Source organism: Perognathus longimembris, chromosome 2 (genome assembly GCF_023159225.1).
Source record: "Perognathus longimembris pacificus isolate PPM17 chromosome 2, ASM2315922v1, whole genome shotgun sequence".
Lineage (NCBI taxonomy): Eukaryota > Metazoa > Chordata > Mammalia > Rodentia > Heteromyidae > Perognathus > Perognathus longimembris.
The window spans coordinates 11805595-11819745 of record NC_063162.1 but is presented as its reverse complement, the minus strand read 5'-3'; the positions used below and the strand labels follow the sequence as shown (position 1 = coordinate 11819745).

Below are 14151 nucleotides of genomic sequence, written 5' to 3'. Positions count from 1 at the left end.
GGTATACATTTATCACCATGGATTTCAATGGAAGACTCTTCTAAGAAAAGTTGTCTAGGTAACTATAGGAAGATCTTTTTTAGATAGATACAGATAAATGTATTCTTTTAAAATAGATATAGATAAAAAAGAAAACCTCAAGCCAGATACTTGGTGACTCATGCTTATAATTCTAGCTACAGGGTGCTAAGATCTGAGGAACACAGTTCAAAGCTAGCCTGGGTAGGAAAGTCCACGAGATTCCTATCTCCAGACAGTCACCCAAAAAATGTAATTCTAGGGGCTGGGGATATAGCCTAGTGGCAAGAGTGCCTGCCTCGGATACACGAGGCCCTAGGTTCGATTCCCCAGCACCACATATACAGAAAACGGCCAGAAGTGGCGCTGTGGCTCAAGTGGCAGAGTACTAGCCTTGAGCGGGAAGAAGCCAGGGACAGTGCTCAGGCCCTGAGTCCAAGGCCCAGGACTGGCCAAAAAAAAAAAAAGTAAAAAAAAAAAAATGTAATTCTAGTGGTAGAGCACTCAGACCCTGAGTTCAAGCCCCATTACTAGCATAAAAGGAAAAAAGAAAACTTCAATATACTTACTGCTGTAGCTAAGACTGTTATATAGCACGTGTGCACACACCCACACCCACACCAGACTTATCATACAAATGCTTTGAACTTGCCAGAAGATTCTGAGCTTGCAGAGTACCAGGGCTCTGTAGTTTCATGTACCTGCTGAGTAATGTATATGTTTAGTTAGTATCATTAATACAATTTAATACTTGGTATTCCTAAGTTTTATGGAAGGTGAGGCTTCCAAGTATCTTTTGGGACCAGTAATAATATGGACTGTAATTATAACAAAAATTACCTCTTAATTTTTGAGATACTATTTTATTGGAGAATTGGGAAAGTTCAGCGGAATGAATGAGAATGAAAATGTGGACTTTTACACAAAAAAGTACATAAGGAACATAAAAATTTCAGTACTGTGTTATATATATTACATATTCTATACCAGGCACTTTTACAAAAGTATCTGTAAATACATTCATATACTCATCTGGGTGGGATAAGTATCTTGCCCAAGTTCATATAACTAATAAGTGACAGAATCAGGATTTAGATGCTGTCAAATCAATGCTTGTCACATGACACTAGGACACTAGCGGAGCTTGTGTAGAGGGCAGGGGTGGGTATAGACTTAGAGAGGCTGTACAACAGGGTAAGGCAGTTATAAGGAAGGACACGAGGAGCTTTGAAAGGAATAGATGAAAAGGTTAACTCTAGGAGACCCTGACTAAGATAATTAAAACTGAAATAAAAGTAAGTTACCTAGCTACATTAGGTTCTTTTTTCAGAAATAGATGAAAGAGAAATTATAAATAAATCGAAACCACCATGAATGTTTTGAAAGACAGCATTAGAATATGAAAGAAAAAAATTTTACAATGCTAGCGTGCCAAGAAGAGGATATATGATATATAGTAACAATTTGGGAGAACAGGAAGGTGTTCAGAAGCTATAAGTCCATACTCGCCTAATGATAAAAGCCAACACAGCAGGAAAATGACAAAAGCTTCTAGAAATAAAGCCACTTGCCTCAGACAGGAGTCAAAGCCATTTCCTAGGATAAAGTCATCTTGCTTCCAGTTAAATGTTACCAAGCCTGTGAGGTGCTGTGGGCTGAGGTATAGCTGTAGCTCCGAATGCAAAACTTGCTTGTCCAAGGACCTGAAGATCTGCAACAACTGGATCAACTTGACCCCAGCCCTGGGAGAGGGAGAACTCAGGAAAAAGACAACTTGGAAGAAAGGGGTGTGTGTGTGTGTGTGTGTGTGTGTGTGTGTGTGTGTGTGTGTGTGTGTGTGTGTGTGTGTGTGTGTGTGTGTGTTCAGCAGAAGGAAGAGGAACTGCAAAGGCTTGGAGAATACAATAGCATTTGTAAAATACCTAGGCCAGTTGTGCCCATCATTTAAGCAATGCTGGCTTTTCTTCCGGAATCTTGGGCACATATAGTCATAAGGTAGTTAGAGTCTTTGCAGCTAAAAAATTTACCCTACTATGGTGCACTAGAGTGAATGATAGTGCAAGGACTGCCTCAGAAGACAAAGGGGAGCAACAGTGAATCACAAGGTAAGGGCTGTTTCCCCCTTGGAAACCAAAAACAAGGAGCTCAGGATGGCTGCTTGTGTTTCCCTGCACTTTGACATTGACGTTGCTGAGTCCCTTAATCTCCTAATCTCCCTAGGAAAATGATTATTCAGAGAAAGGGAGTCCCTCCCGTTTGTGGAGCTGTATGGCCCTCACATGATAGCAATGCCCACTGCACCTGGCCTGTCTTTTTCAGGGACATCTTGCTCCCGCTGCAGCCCATGCTTTGCTTACGGAAATATTTGGTTAACTGCAATCTGCCTACCCCTGTAGGTGGGCTGGCTGCTCACTTCGTAGCTATTCTATGTAGTCTTCTTTCCAAAGCCACCATTAGCTGTCCAATACCTTTGACCAAATGCTGTTCTATCCTAAGTTCCGTTGCTTGGCACAGAGATTCCATAGTCGGGAGTCCCTAGACAATCAAGAGTTTTCTGCAGACATTAGTAGCACCTTATAGATGTTGCCACGGTAACTTAAAAACCCCCAGATATCAGAACTCCATAGCATCACTCCAGAGGGCACACCCTTAACTCACGATTTCCTCTGGCTTACCTAACCAGCATGTTGCTTCATCTCTGATTCCTTTTACACCTTTACATCCAGTCACATTTTAGTGCTGATCCCATCTCTGAGTTCTCAAAAACTATTTCTGTGGTTCAAAAACCACGAGGGTTAACATCAACAGACACCTGCTATGTTCCAGCACTTTGGAACTCTTACTATTAGGACCATTTTAAAGGTGTGGAACCTGGGGCTTGACTTCACCAAAGCTATTTCAGCAGTACCTACCCAGGTCTGCTTTCCTCTGATTCAAAGCTCCTTCTTTTACCTCCACTGCACTGTGCTTATCACTTTGCTCAAGGACCTACATCTAGATGGCTTTCTGAACTTCAATCCTCCTCCACTAGCCTGTCCTCCACAAAAATGCTAGAGATAATTTTTTTCAAATGCACACAGCCTACTGTGTCACATAAGGATCTTCTAACAAGGTAAAGTTCATGTGCCTTAGTAGGGAATACATGCCCCTTATATTCTCAGTTTCAAATGACTCAGTCCCCACCTCTAGTACCACTAGATACCAATGTCCTAGGCACAAGCAGAAATGGGCAATTGCCACAGGAGCAGCACTCAGCATTCACAGAAAGGTGTTCTCTCCTGTGAGGATTTGGAGATGGAGAAGCTAAGCCACAGAAGGCCTTCGATAAATAGAGAGCTGAGAAGATGATCACATGTGTTTAATGCCTAGAGAAAACCCAGGCAAACCCAGGTAGACATTGAGAGAAAGGTCCTCCTCGCCCATGGCTTTTCAGATGACTGAACTACACCAGTGAGTGGATTTAAGAGCCACTCATTTATGTAGTTACTTCACAGGCTGACTGAATTTTTCCTGCTTTCTTGCTTTCTTTTGTTCCATTCCATCCCTTTAACCATGCTCCCTCCTCAGCCTCCAGAAGTTTTTTGCCACTTGAAAAAAAATACTATTCTTCAGAGTCACACAACAGTACTACTTCTACTGTGAAGACTTCTAGGTAGTGTGAGAACTCTTTCATGGCTTTAGAATCAGAATTGGAGAGTGAGAAGCAGGACAGGGAATGGAATAGCATCTGTTCCCACCACACTCGTGTGTGTGTGCCCATCTGCTCCTATAGCATTTTGTATGATAACTAGGTTCATGAGTAGACAGATGTCCACAGGGTTAAGCTCTTTCAGCCTCTATCACATAGCAAGCCTCTTGAGTTCTCTGCCTCCCATAGAGCCGGTGGGTATTTCTAGGCATTCCAAAGAAATAAGTCAAAGTTATCATGCAGCTTTTTTAGCTCTTTTTACCAGCACTTGTTAAACTCTCTGATACCCACTGTCTCTGGTCTGTGTCCTTGCCCATAAAATCTGCACACTGCCACACCTACCAAGGATGGGCACGCAGAAGCCAGTTACATCCTCCTATTCTCTGAGATAACCAAGGCTGGGCTTGGCAAGTGGCAGAAGTGCTTCCTATGAGCCCCACAATCACTTCCTAGCCATCCAAGAACTTCTTTGCTCTGCAAAGGGAGCTCATATTCACTCTGCAAGCTCTAGAGGGTATAGCTGCCATATATGGTTAGGTTACAAAAAACAAAGCTCTCTTGTATGTGAGTGAGCAAGTTACAACTGTCAGGAATTAATAGGGCAATTGGAAGGTAACTACCCGCACAGAAATGGGAAGATATGTGTAACAGTGTTCTTGTACAGGAACATTCATGGCAGCACAATGAGTACTAGCTAAAAATGGAAATAATACAAATAGTCATCAGTAATAGAATGGATGAAGTATTGTGTATTCAAACACAAGAAGAGCATTCAGAAATGGATATAAAACGGTTACATGCAGCAGTGCAGATGAGTCTGATATACATAAGGCTGAGAGTAAAAGAGGCAGTCGCAAAAGAATATATACTATATGGTTCCATTTGCATAGTTTATCAAAATAATAAAGAAATCATCAGTTTAGTAGTGATAGTTGGTCTAAGGTTCACCCTGGGAGGGCTCCATGTAGATGCCCCTGCCTGTCTGGAAGATTTATTCAAGGAGGTAGCCAATAAAGAATGCCACGTGGTATTCAGGCAGGAGAGAAGTTTACTCCTGAACTGCTGGCCTCTGACCATGGTGATGCATGGCAGAGAGAAGGGATGAACCCCGCCAGGCCCTACCTTTATCTAGGGCAAGGGCGAGGAGGTGTGGCCAGGTGAGGGGAAGTGGTTGCCTCTAGGTATGCCAATTACCTAGGTAACACAGGTCCTGGGCAGAGACTTTAGACGGGCTGGGGCATCTACATGGAGCCCTCCCAGGGTGGACCTTACACGTAGGAGGAATTTAGATATAAGAACTGTGACCTGGGGCGGGGGTGGGGGGCGGGGAAGTGAATGTATGATGTGACTAAGGCTTGAGCCTTCTACTTAGTAAGGATCTCTGACTCATTCAGAAATGGCTTTGTGGATCAGAACTTGTTAGATCTCTTTCTGAACTATCTGCCCAAATCCTATGGTGGGGACCTGGAGGACACACAGAGAACAACTTTTTACAGAACTTGGTACCCACTGCATTCATTGGAAGAAACCAAGTTAGCGATTCTGTAAATAAAATTCCATAGGAAAAAGTGTGCATATAAATGTGCGCTGTTGTGGCAGCAGTACTAGAGTTGAGGGAAAGCAGCTGCCATCAACAGGCAAGAGAAAGTTTCCATCTGGACCTCACCTTTACGTGCTGTTTGAGCCATCATCATTCCAAAACGAATTTGAAATCACTTATTACCTCATTTCTCCTTATATTGGACTCAATATTTCTTTCCATAATCCATGGTGATGAAGCGCTTATAAACCGATTCTGGCCTATTTTCGAGGCAAGTAGATATGACACACCAATTAACTAGAAAGGCCCGAATTTGGAGTAGTTTTATTTCTCTACACAGAATATTTATGCTACATCTCAACCTAACCAGGGACTGCATATTCCAGGACTAGAATTACATTACTCTCATAGTAGATCCTCTGGCCATCAGGAGAGTCTCAGCAAACAAAACAACAACAAAAAGCATTAAGCTACTTCGTTCTAATTATGTCTCTCTCTCTAAATATCTAATTATCATTGAGAACAAATTGCATGTTGCAGAGATAATATTATGGGGAATCGTTAATCTGTTGGGCTTCTGCTGTTGAATTCCTGAGCTGGTGCTTCAGCTGCTGGAGCAAAAAGTTGTGCCACCTGGACACCTCATTATGATCTCATATTTAAATACAAAAATTGCTGAAGATATGCTCTTTCGGTGGGATTGGCTTCTTCAGGCATGCTGTACTTAGATATGCATCACATGTGTAGGTTTTCCAAATTTCCTAGGTAGCTGGGAATAGTGAATAATTGAGCATTTAGAGGGACAGAATTAATGAGAATAATGGGACTAGAGTAATACCACTAAGGTGACAGTGATATTGATATCTCTAATTATTCTTTCTTTCTGCCCATGCACAAAAGTGTGAAGATTCATTTTTAAAAAAGAGTCATATTCCCCAGTAACTACATGGAATTTCCGTAATAAATGCTGATCCAAAAAGTACACATTCCCAAAGATTACCTGATAATTGCTCCTACTGTAATATGCTTAAAGCTAATTAACATTCAATCTTCACTTTAGAGAATAGAAATTACCTGGTACTTATCCTATAATTACATCTTTGTGCACTCCCTGTTGTAATCCATGGCTTTAGCTGTATAATTAAATGATGAACTGTGACTGTATAAGTAGAGAGTACTTATTTAAAATGTACCGTATCCAAAAAAATAATTAAATAAACAGAATCACATCTCATTTGAAACCTTGTGGTTGTCAGAGAGATGGCATAGCCTCTGAAGAGTGGTGAGATGACATTACTGCCCTACTGTCTGGAAGATACCCTTTGTGGTTCATCTTGCCACCAGCAATGAGTTGCACTAATTTTCTTTCTAGGGGTATTTCAAGTAACAAGTGTTTGTAAGTTACCTTACTACCTTACTGAACTGTCTCTAGGCTACTAAGTCCAGTAGTTTTATACCACACGTTTTGTGTAAGAATTTGATTTTTCAGCAAAAAGGTTTTATGTGATCACAATGTGTGCATGACCATTCATTGGAGAAAGTTTGTAAGATATTGAAAGGCACAGAGAAATCACAGAATGCATCAAACTCAAAGGAACCTCAGAAGAGTCAGGTCACACACGGCAAGCAGCAGTCAAGGTTGAATAAATATCATCAGTCACCCTCATTAGTTGATGATCAGAAGTTTGTTCTATAAATATATTTCATCTGTAGATGTTACTTTTTTTCAGTTGTAAGAACCATAAGAACCATAGCTGTACAGAGCTATGGTAACATTTCATATATTCACACCTTTTAGTAATGGTAAAAATAATTTAAGTCAACATTTTTATTATATTTTCTTTTGAAAATGATCCATACATTTTTCCCAGTTTAGGTTATACTGTCATCATGCATATCTTTAGAATAAAATATTTCCTTAGGGAAATTTCTTAGACATAAAATCGCTGTCAAATGTTATAAACATTCTAAGATTTTAAATGTTTCTATCAGATGTGAGTATAGATTTTTAGGTTACTTTTTTCCCTTTATTTTGACTATTTTGGAGGTGGGATTCTTTCCACAGTTGTATTTATTTCAGTCCAGCAAATATTTATTTAGTGCTTCCCATGGCTGGCTTCATTGCCTATGAGTACATTAGAAATGCAGAATCAGACTCATCTCAGACCTACTGAATCAAAATCTGCATTGTAAATTAATTTTTATTTAAAGAGTTGTATAAGCAAGTTACCATTTGACTAATCAGTTTATAAATACAATACATCTTGATCCATGTCACTCCTTTCATTTCCCCCATCCCGCCCAACCCGACCCCTCCTCAACTTTATTAATTTCAAGGATATGCAGTGAATATTATTAGTGCATTCTTTCCCCTACCTCTCTTCATTTGTCTAAACCTCCCCTGACCTCCCCCCTCACACCTTAAGTGCCAGCTTCCTGTTATTCATTTTGTTGGACTATTAGTTTTTCTAAGGAATTACACCATTTGAATTCTCCCTTACAAATGCCACACTTCAGTTAATATATTGTGTACACTCACATACAACCTCATGTGTGCTTACTTGTACATTTATCAATTAATACTAGCTTCTACATATTAGAGAAAACATGCATCCTTTGTCTTCCTCTGCCTGACTTCACTTACCATAAATTTTCCCAGGTCCATCAATTGCTTTGCATATGATAGAATACAAGATTTCTAGGTATTCTAGGTATTCTGAGCTACTATAACAAAACATTACCTGTATAATAAGCAGTACCTGTATTATACACAAGGGAATGGCCATTTCCTCGGAGTTACAAGTCTAAGAACAAAGCACCAGCAGATTTGGTTCCTGCTGGGCAGCAGCTTCCCTGTTTCTAGCAGATGTCTTTTCATGTGCCCTCATGTGCTGGATGAGACAAGGTGGGCTTCTGATGTGCCCCATGACAGAATAACTGCCCAAGGGCCTCTTAAGGCCCTTGGAGGATAGGTGTCAATGTATGGATTGGGGGAGAAGGGACACAAGAAGTATTCAGAATATAACCCCATGTTTGTTACTGCATATAGTTCTTTTTTCTTATCTCAGTTTATAGTATAAGTATCCATTCTCTCATGCAAAGCAGAACTCATTCTCTATTTATCCACCCTGTCTAGTTTATCACCATGTTCACAACTTATCCTTTTATCTTCTCCCCCTCTCTCCACAGCCACCATCTTTATCTAAGCAATTTATTGTCTGTTTGCTGCATATGTCGTACAATAGATTCCTAGTAAGTTCTCCTCCTTTCAGCCTTATATCCCTCCAGTGTACTTTACAAAAGAAATTGTGGAATAGAATAATCTTTAGGATATGCATATTGGATCTTGCCACCATCTTGCGTGAAACATCAAAATGACCTTCCATAGCTCTCATGATAATGATGAAAATTTGTAATATGGTCACTTGAGATCTGGCCTCTGCCTGCCTCTCCAGACTTATTCTAGGCCATATTCTCTGCATACTTAACTTTTCCATGACCCTTCCATTTACCTAGTTAACCTCTGTTCTTCTTTACATCCTGGTTCAATCATTTCTTCCGCAAAGATCCATCCCTCTTCTCCTGTGATATCAAATTATGTTCATTATGTTCTATGTATCTGCCACAGGTGTAACTCAACATTCATTTTTTTGTGATTCTTGATTAATATCTGACTTTCATCATACAATAGTAAGCCCAAAATAGCAGGAACCATGCTCAGTTTTCCCCTTGGTATAAATCCTACCTTTGTACCTCAAGGTATGTAGGGCTTGATGTTGTACATGTTCGAACTTCATGACTAGCTCCTCTACATGGAATGGGATGGCCTTCTCATTGTCACTTAGCAAAATAATGCCTGACTTTTTAAATTTGAACTAAAATTGCACTTCCTAGCTGAAGTCTTCCATACATAGATGGTATTTATTATGACCATCTACGGCAATTATTACTATGCATTTTTCTGTGTATTAATCAGTTTAAGTAATTATTTGTTGCTACAAATGATAAAAGAAGTTTTTCATCCACACTCAGTTCGATATGTTTTAACTGAAACAAGCACTTTATCCAATAACTTAAAGATTCCCATTTGATGACACCATTTTCCTAGAATGTAGCTGACACGGGTGTCATGGAACATGTACATACCCTCAGACTCTCTTAAGTGTCTGATTGTTCATAGTATGGAACTCACACTGTGACCCCTCATAAATGAGTGGAACCATGGACCATATATCCAGAAGGTTCCTAGAAACAGAGATGAGTGAAAAGTAATAAACTGTACCAAAATATAAACCCAAAGTGGGGCAAAGTCTATGATGGTGACTTTTAGCTGTTAACTTGATTAGACTGAATGATGCCTAGGAAATAAGTAAAACACGCTCTTTTGGGTATGTCTATAATGATAATTCTAGATATGATTAACTAAGAGGGAAGATAGGTACTGAAAATGGGCAGTACTGTCCTGTTGGCTGGGGGGTCCAGGTGGAATAAAGGAGAAGAAGGAAGTCTGTTAGCATAGGTATGTATGGTAGCATAGGTATGTATGTGCTCTGCTTCCTAAATGCCACGAGTTAAGGAACTTTCCTCACCCTGCCCTTACTCTATTATATTATGTCTTACTACAAATCTAGAAACACAGTGCCAACCAACCATGGACTAAAACCTTTCACACCATGAAACAAAACACATTCTACCCCCCTTTTTGTTTCTATCAGGTGTTTTGTCACAGCAGTAAAATATCTGACTACCACAACCAGGAAGTCTGAGTTGCTGTTACACTGATGTATTCAACCTTTCATGTATTTGACAATGCAAATAGCTGTTTTCACAAGTGCTTGAGAATCCAGAAGGTAAAATTAAAATAGAAGAGAAAACCAGAGAGAAAAAGAAAGGTAGATGCAGAACAGCACTTGTAGACCTCCTTTCTTTCATTACCCATTGCTGTTTGTTTCAACTACTAATGCACATTTATGCAATGCTAACAAATACCAATAATGAATGACCTGCTCCCCACCAAGAAGTCAGTTTCAGTGATATCTTTGCTTTCTCTGCTACAATGACACTAACTTTTTTTTCTGGAATAATATCTATGTGCTAGATAGTGGCCAGGATGTTTTACATATATTGCTAAATAGTAATTCTTTCAGCATTTTGCAATTTCACTTGGACCATATATCTCCATATATCTCCTGAGTTCCTGCCTCAGAATGTGGGCTCAGAATATCTGGCTCTAAAATGTACACCTTTTCCCTCAACACCACATTATAGTTTCCCAAAAATCAACTATTCATCAACCTTAAAAAAATAACTACATGTAAATAGTGTTCCTCCTAGTCACTTTATTTTTTTTCTCAAATTTTTATTATCAAACTGATGTACAGAGAGGTTACAGTATCATACGTTGGGCATTGGATACATTTCTTGTACTGTTTGTTGCCTTGTCCCTCATGCCCCCCTCCCTCCCCCCTTTCCCTCCCCCCCCCCAGGTGTTCAGTTCACTTACACCAAACAGTTTTGCAAGTATTGCTTTTGTAGTTATTTCTCTTTTTTTACCCTGTGTCTCTCAAATTTGGTATTCCCTTTGAATTTCCTACTTCCAATACCAGTAAACACGGTTTCCAATATACTCAGATAAGATTACAGAGATAGTGTAGGTACAACCATAGGAAGGTGATACAAGAACATCATCAATAATAGAAACTACACATACACATAGGACGTTGAAAAAAGTTACAACTGTGATATATCACTTGTTTCCATAACATGGAGTTCATTTCACTTAGCATCATCTTATGTGTTCCTAAGGGTATAGCTATTGGGCCTTGTGATTCTCTGCTATGGCTTGCCTAAACCTGTACTAATTATTCCCAATAAGGGAGGCCATAGAGTCCATGTTTCTTTGGGTCTGGCTCACTTCACTTAGTATAACTTTTTCCAAGTCCTTCCATTTCCTTACAAATGGAACAATGTCATTCTTTCTGATAGAGGCATAAAATTCCATTTTGTATATGTACCACATTTTCCTGATCCATTCATCTATGGAGGGGCATCTGGGTTGGTTCCAGATTCTCGCTATGACAAATTGTGCTGCGATGAACATTGTTGTGCTGGTGGCATTACTGTGATTTTGTTTGTGGGCTTTTGGATAGATACCCAACAGTGGGGCTGCTGGGTCATAGGGGAGTTCTATATTGAGCCTTCTGAGGAATCTCCATACTGCTTGCCAGAGTGGCTGAACCAGTTTACATTCCCACCAACAATGAAGTAGGGTTCCCTTTTGGCCACATCCCCTCCAACAATTGTTATTATTAGTTTTCTTGATATATGACATTCTTGCTGGGGTGAGATGGAATCTCAATGTTGTTTTGATTTGCATTTCCTTTATGGCTGGTGATGTAGAGCATTTTTTCATATGTCTATTGGCCATTCTCATTTCCTCATCAGAGAAGTTTCTTTGTAAGTCTTTAGCCCACTTGATGAGGGGGCTATTGGTTCTTTGCGGTTTTGTTTTGTAAGAAGGTAATTTTTTTAGTTCTGCATATATTTTAGAGATGAGGCCTTTGTCTGTTGAATGTCCGGTAAAGATCTTCTCCCAGTCTGTGGGCTTTCTGTTCCTCCTAGTCACTTTAATCCCTATCACCTGGCTTTAAAAAATAGATTCCAAGGAAGAACATGTTTCTAGAATTTTGTTCAGACTGTCGCCAAACTCTGAAGAATATATCTGTATTTAACTAGATCACATATTCTAAAGCCAAGACGATATTCTCACGATCGGTCAGTGTTACTTTGGATATTGTCGTTTCTGATGTGGGTTTGAGGGGAGTACTTCCCAGCAGAGAAAAGAAAATCTCTGGCCACTTCTTCCATTGATATATACTCATTTTGTTTTTGCACAACCAAGCTAGCTTTTGGTTTTATGTTTGGCTTTATAGAGATTCAAAACATGAAATCCTCAGAGTGTCCATCACAAAGAAATCCAGAGAAACTCTCTGAACCCTTTTATCTCTATGTAGGCACCCAGACCACTGTGAGTGGTAGAGCATCAAAGCACATATGGCTGTATGCAGTGTGTGTTAAGAATGTGGAACCTATTAACTACGGAATGAGAAGTTTTTCACCAGCTCTAATACAGTTAATTTTTAAAGCTATTTACTGAACACAAAGAATTTTGATTGAGTACTTGGTAGTATGTGTATTTCTCTACCACTCATTCATTACCATATGCATTGTATTTCTGTTAAAGTATGCGGAAATGGACTGTATAAAAGACCTTTATGTTACTCACAGTGCCTAGAATATTTTTTTGTTTCTCTTGTCATCTTTTGAAAATTGCTACCACTTATTATTTCACATATCTGTTTTCAAGTGCACTGAGTTTACCTGCCATGGGAAAAGATTATTTAGAGAAATGTATACTTTCTATTTCTTTTAATAGCTTGTATTATGATATGTTTGATAGTTCATGAAGGACACTGTCAGTTTTGGAGAACGAACCAATAAACTTTAGATCCTAAGAAATATAACTACATGATACATACTTATATGAAGAGATATTTTATCAGCTTAATGGTACCTTTTAGTGTCTGACACCTTTGGTTTACAGGTTTTCTCAACGGCCTGTTTGCCTCTGTGCCAAATGAGTGTTGAGGGAGGTTCTGATGGAAAGAATATTCAGTATGGATATTAGAATTATGGCTGTCAAGTTGGAGGTGGTCACTCTGATTTATATCAGATAGCACCTTTTACTACTAATGCTCACTGGGGACTCATGAAATACATAAGAAATTCTTGTTTCGTTTTAAAGGTGCTAATCAAACTGTGTGAGCAGATGAGGATATCTTCTGGCTATAGCATTAATAGACATTTTCTTCTGTAACATATGTTCTATCTCCTACCATTAGAAATTTTTAAAAATGAGGAAACCAACCACACACGCATCATATTTTAAACATATTGTTTTTAATAGTAAATGAAAGCTTACACAATCCGTGGGGCGGGGGAGGGAATCTCCCATTGTATTCAATATCTGCTGGCACTTGCAGAAGCATCTCGGGAAGCAGAAGGTGTCACTAAGCTGCCTGAGCCTTTGAGCTCCATCCACGATCAGACTTGGAGAGCAGGTTTACTACCTTTGTTTTTCTCCTTGGAAATAACAGAGTTTGGCACATAAATAAAAGGATAGTTTATTAGCTTGATGTAAAAATGTCATGTGGACAATATACCAAGTTAAATTGTTTAAGTTAAATTATGTCATGTTTTGAGCAGTCTGAAGGTCAGTCATTTTTCCGTCTTAGACCCATTCATTATACATTTATTCTTCAATTTCTTTTATGTTAAATTCTATCTTCTCCAAATACAGGAAAATCATTCATTTCCTTTTTGCAGGAAATTTTTCACCTGAAAATGGACAAGAACCTTCAAATATAACAAGAAAGGGTAGCTTCAATATTCTTTACACTAACCTTTAATAAGATTAATCTTTAATAGGATTGATATAGTTTTGTTCCATTGGCCAACTAGCCTTGTATATTGCTAATATTCTACAGTGTAAATCAATTCATTACAAGTGAGTGGTGCAGATGATACAACACGAATGGTATATATGGGGTATACAAAACAAAACCAACACCATTGTTCTCACAGTCAGTATCATGTCTATGTGAATAGGGAGGGGTAAGACTTGACAGAGGCTGCTGAACTTCTATCAGTTTGGGGTATTTTTTGTTCTGTTTTGTTTTGCCTTTGTTTTTGTTTCCTGTTACATGTATTTAGCTTAAAATTGGTCACATGACACCTCTTCCCTCCAGATGGTAGTTCTGAAATTTCATGGTGTTGCAAAAGTAGTTTTCATTAAATCAGAATTTAACGGCTTTTGTTGAGGGACTTGCTAGACAGAACGAATACA

General features: G+C 39.1%; 1 protein-coding gene and 1 long non-coding RNA gene across 2 annotated transcripts in view; both read left to right on the top strand.

Annotated features, from left to right (window-relative positions):
- Atrnl1 (attractin like 1) overlaps window positions 1-14151 on the top strand; it is a 427123-nt gene that overhangs the window by 364574 nt on the left and 48398 nt on the right. The window lies entirely within an intron of this gene.
- On the top strand, window positions 6636-12621 carry LOC125346024. The gene is made up of 3 exons (XR_007209844.1): window positions 6636-6646; window positions 11135-11139; window positions 11868-12621. It is a non-coding gene; the product is annotated as an uncharacterized LOC125346024 (long non-coding RNA).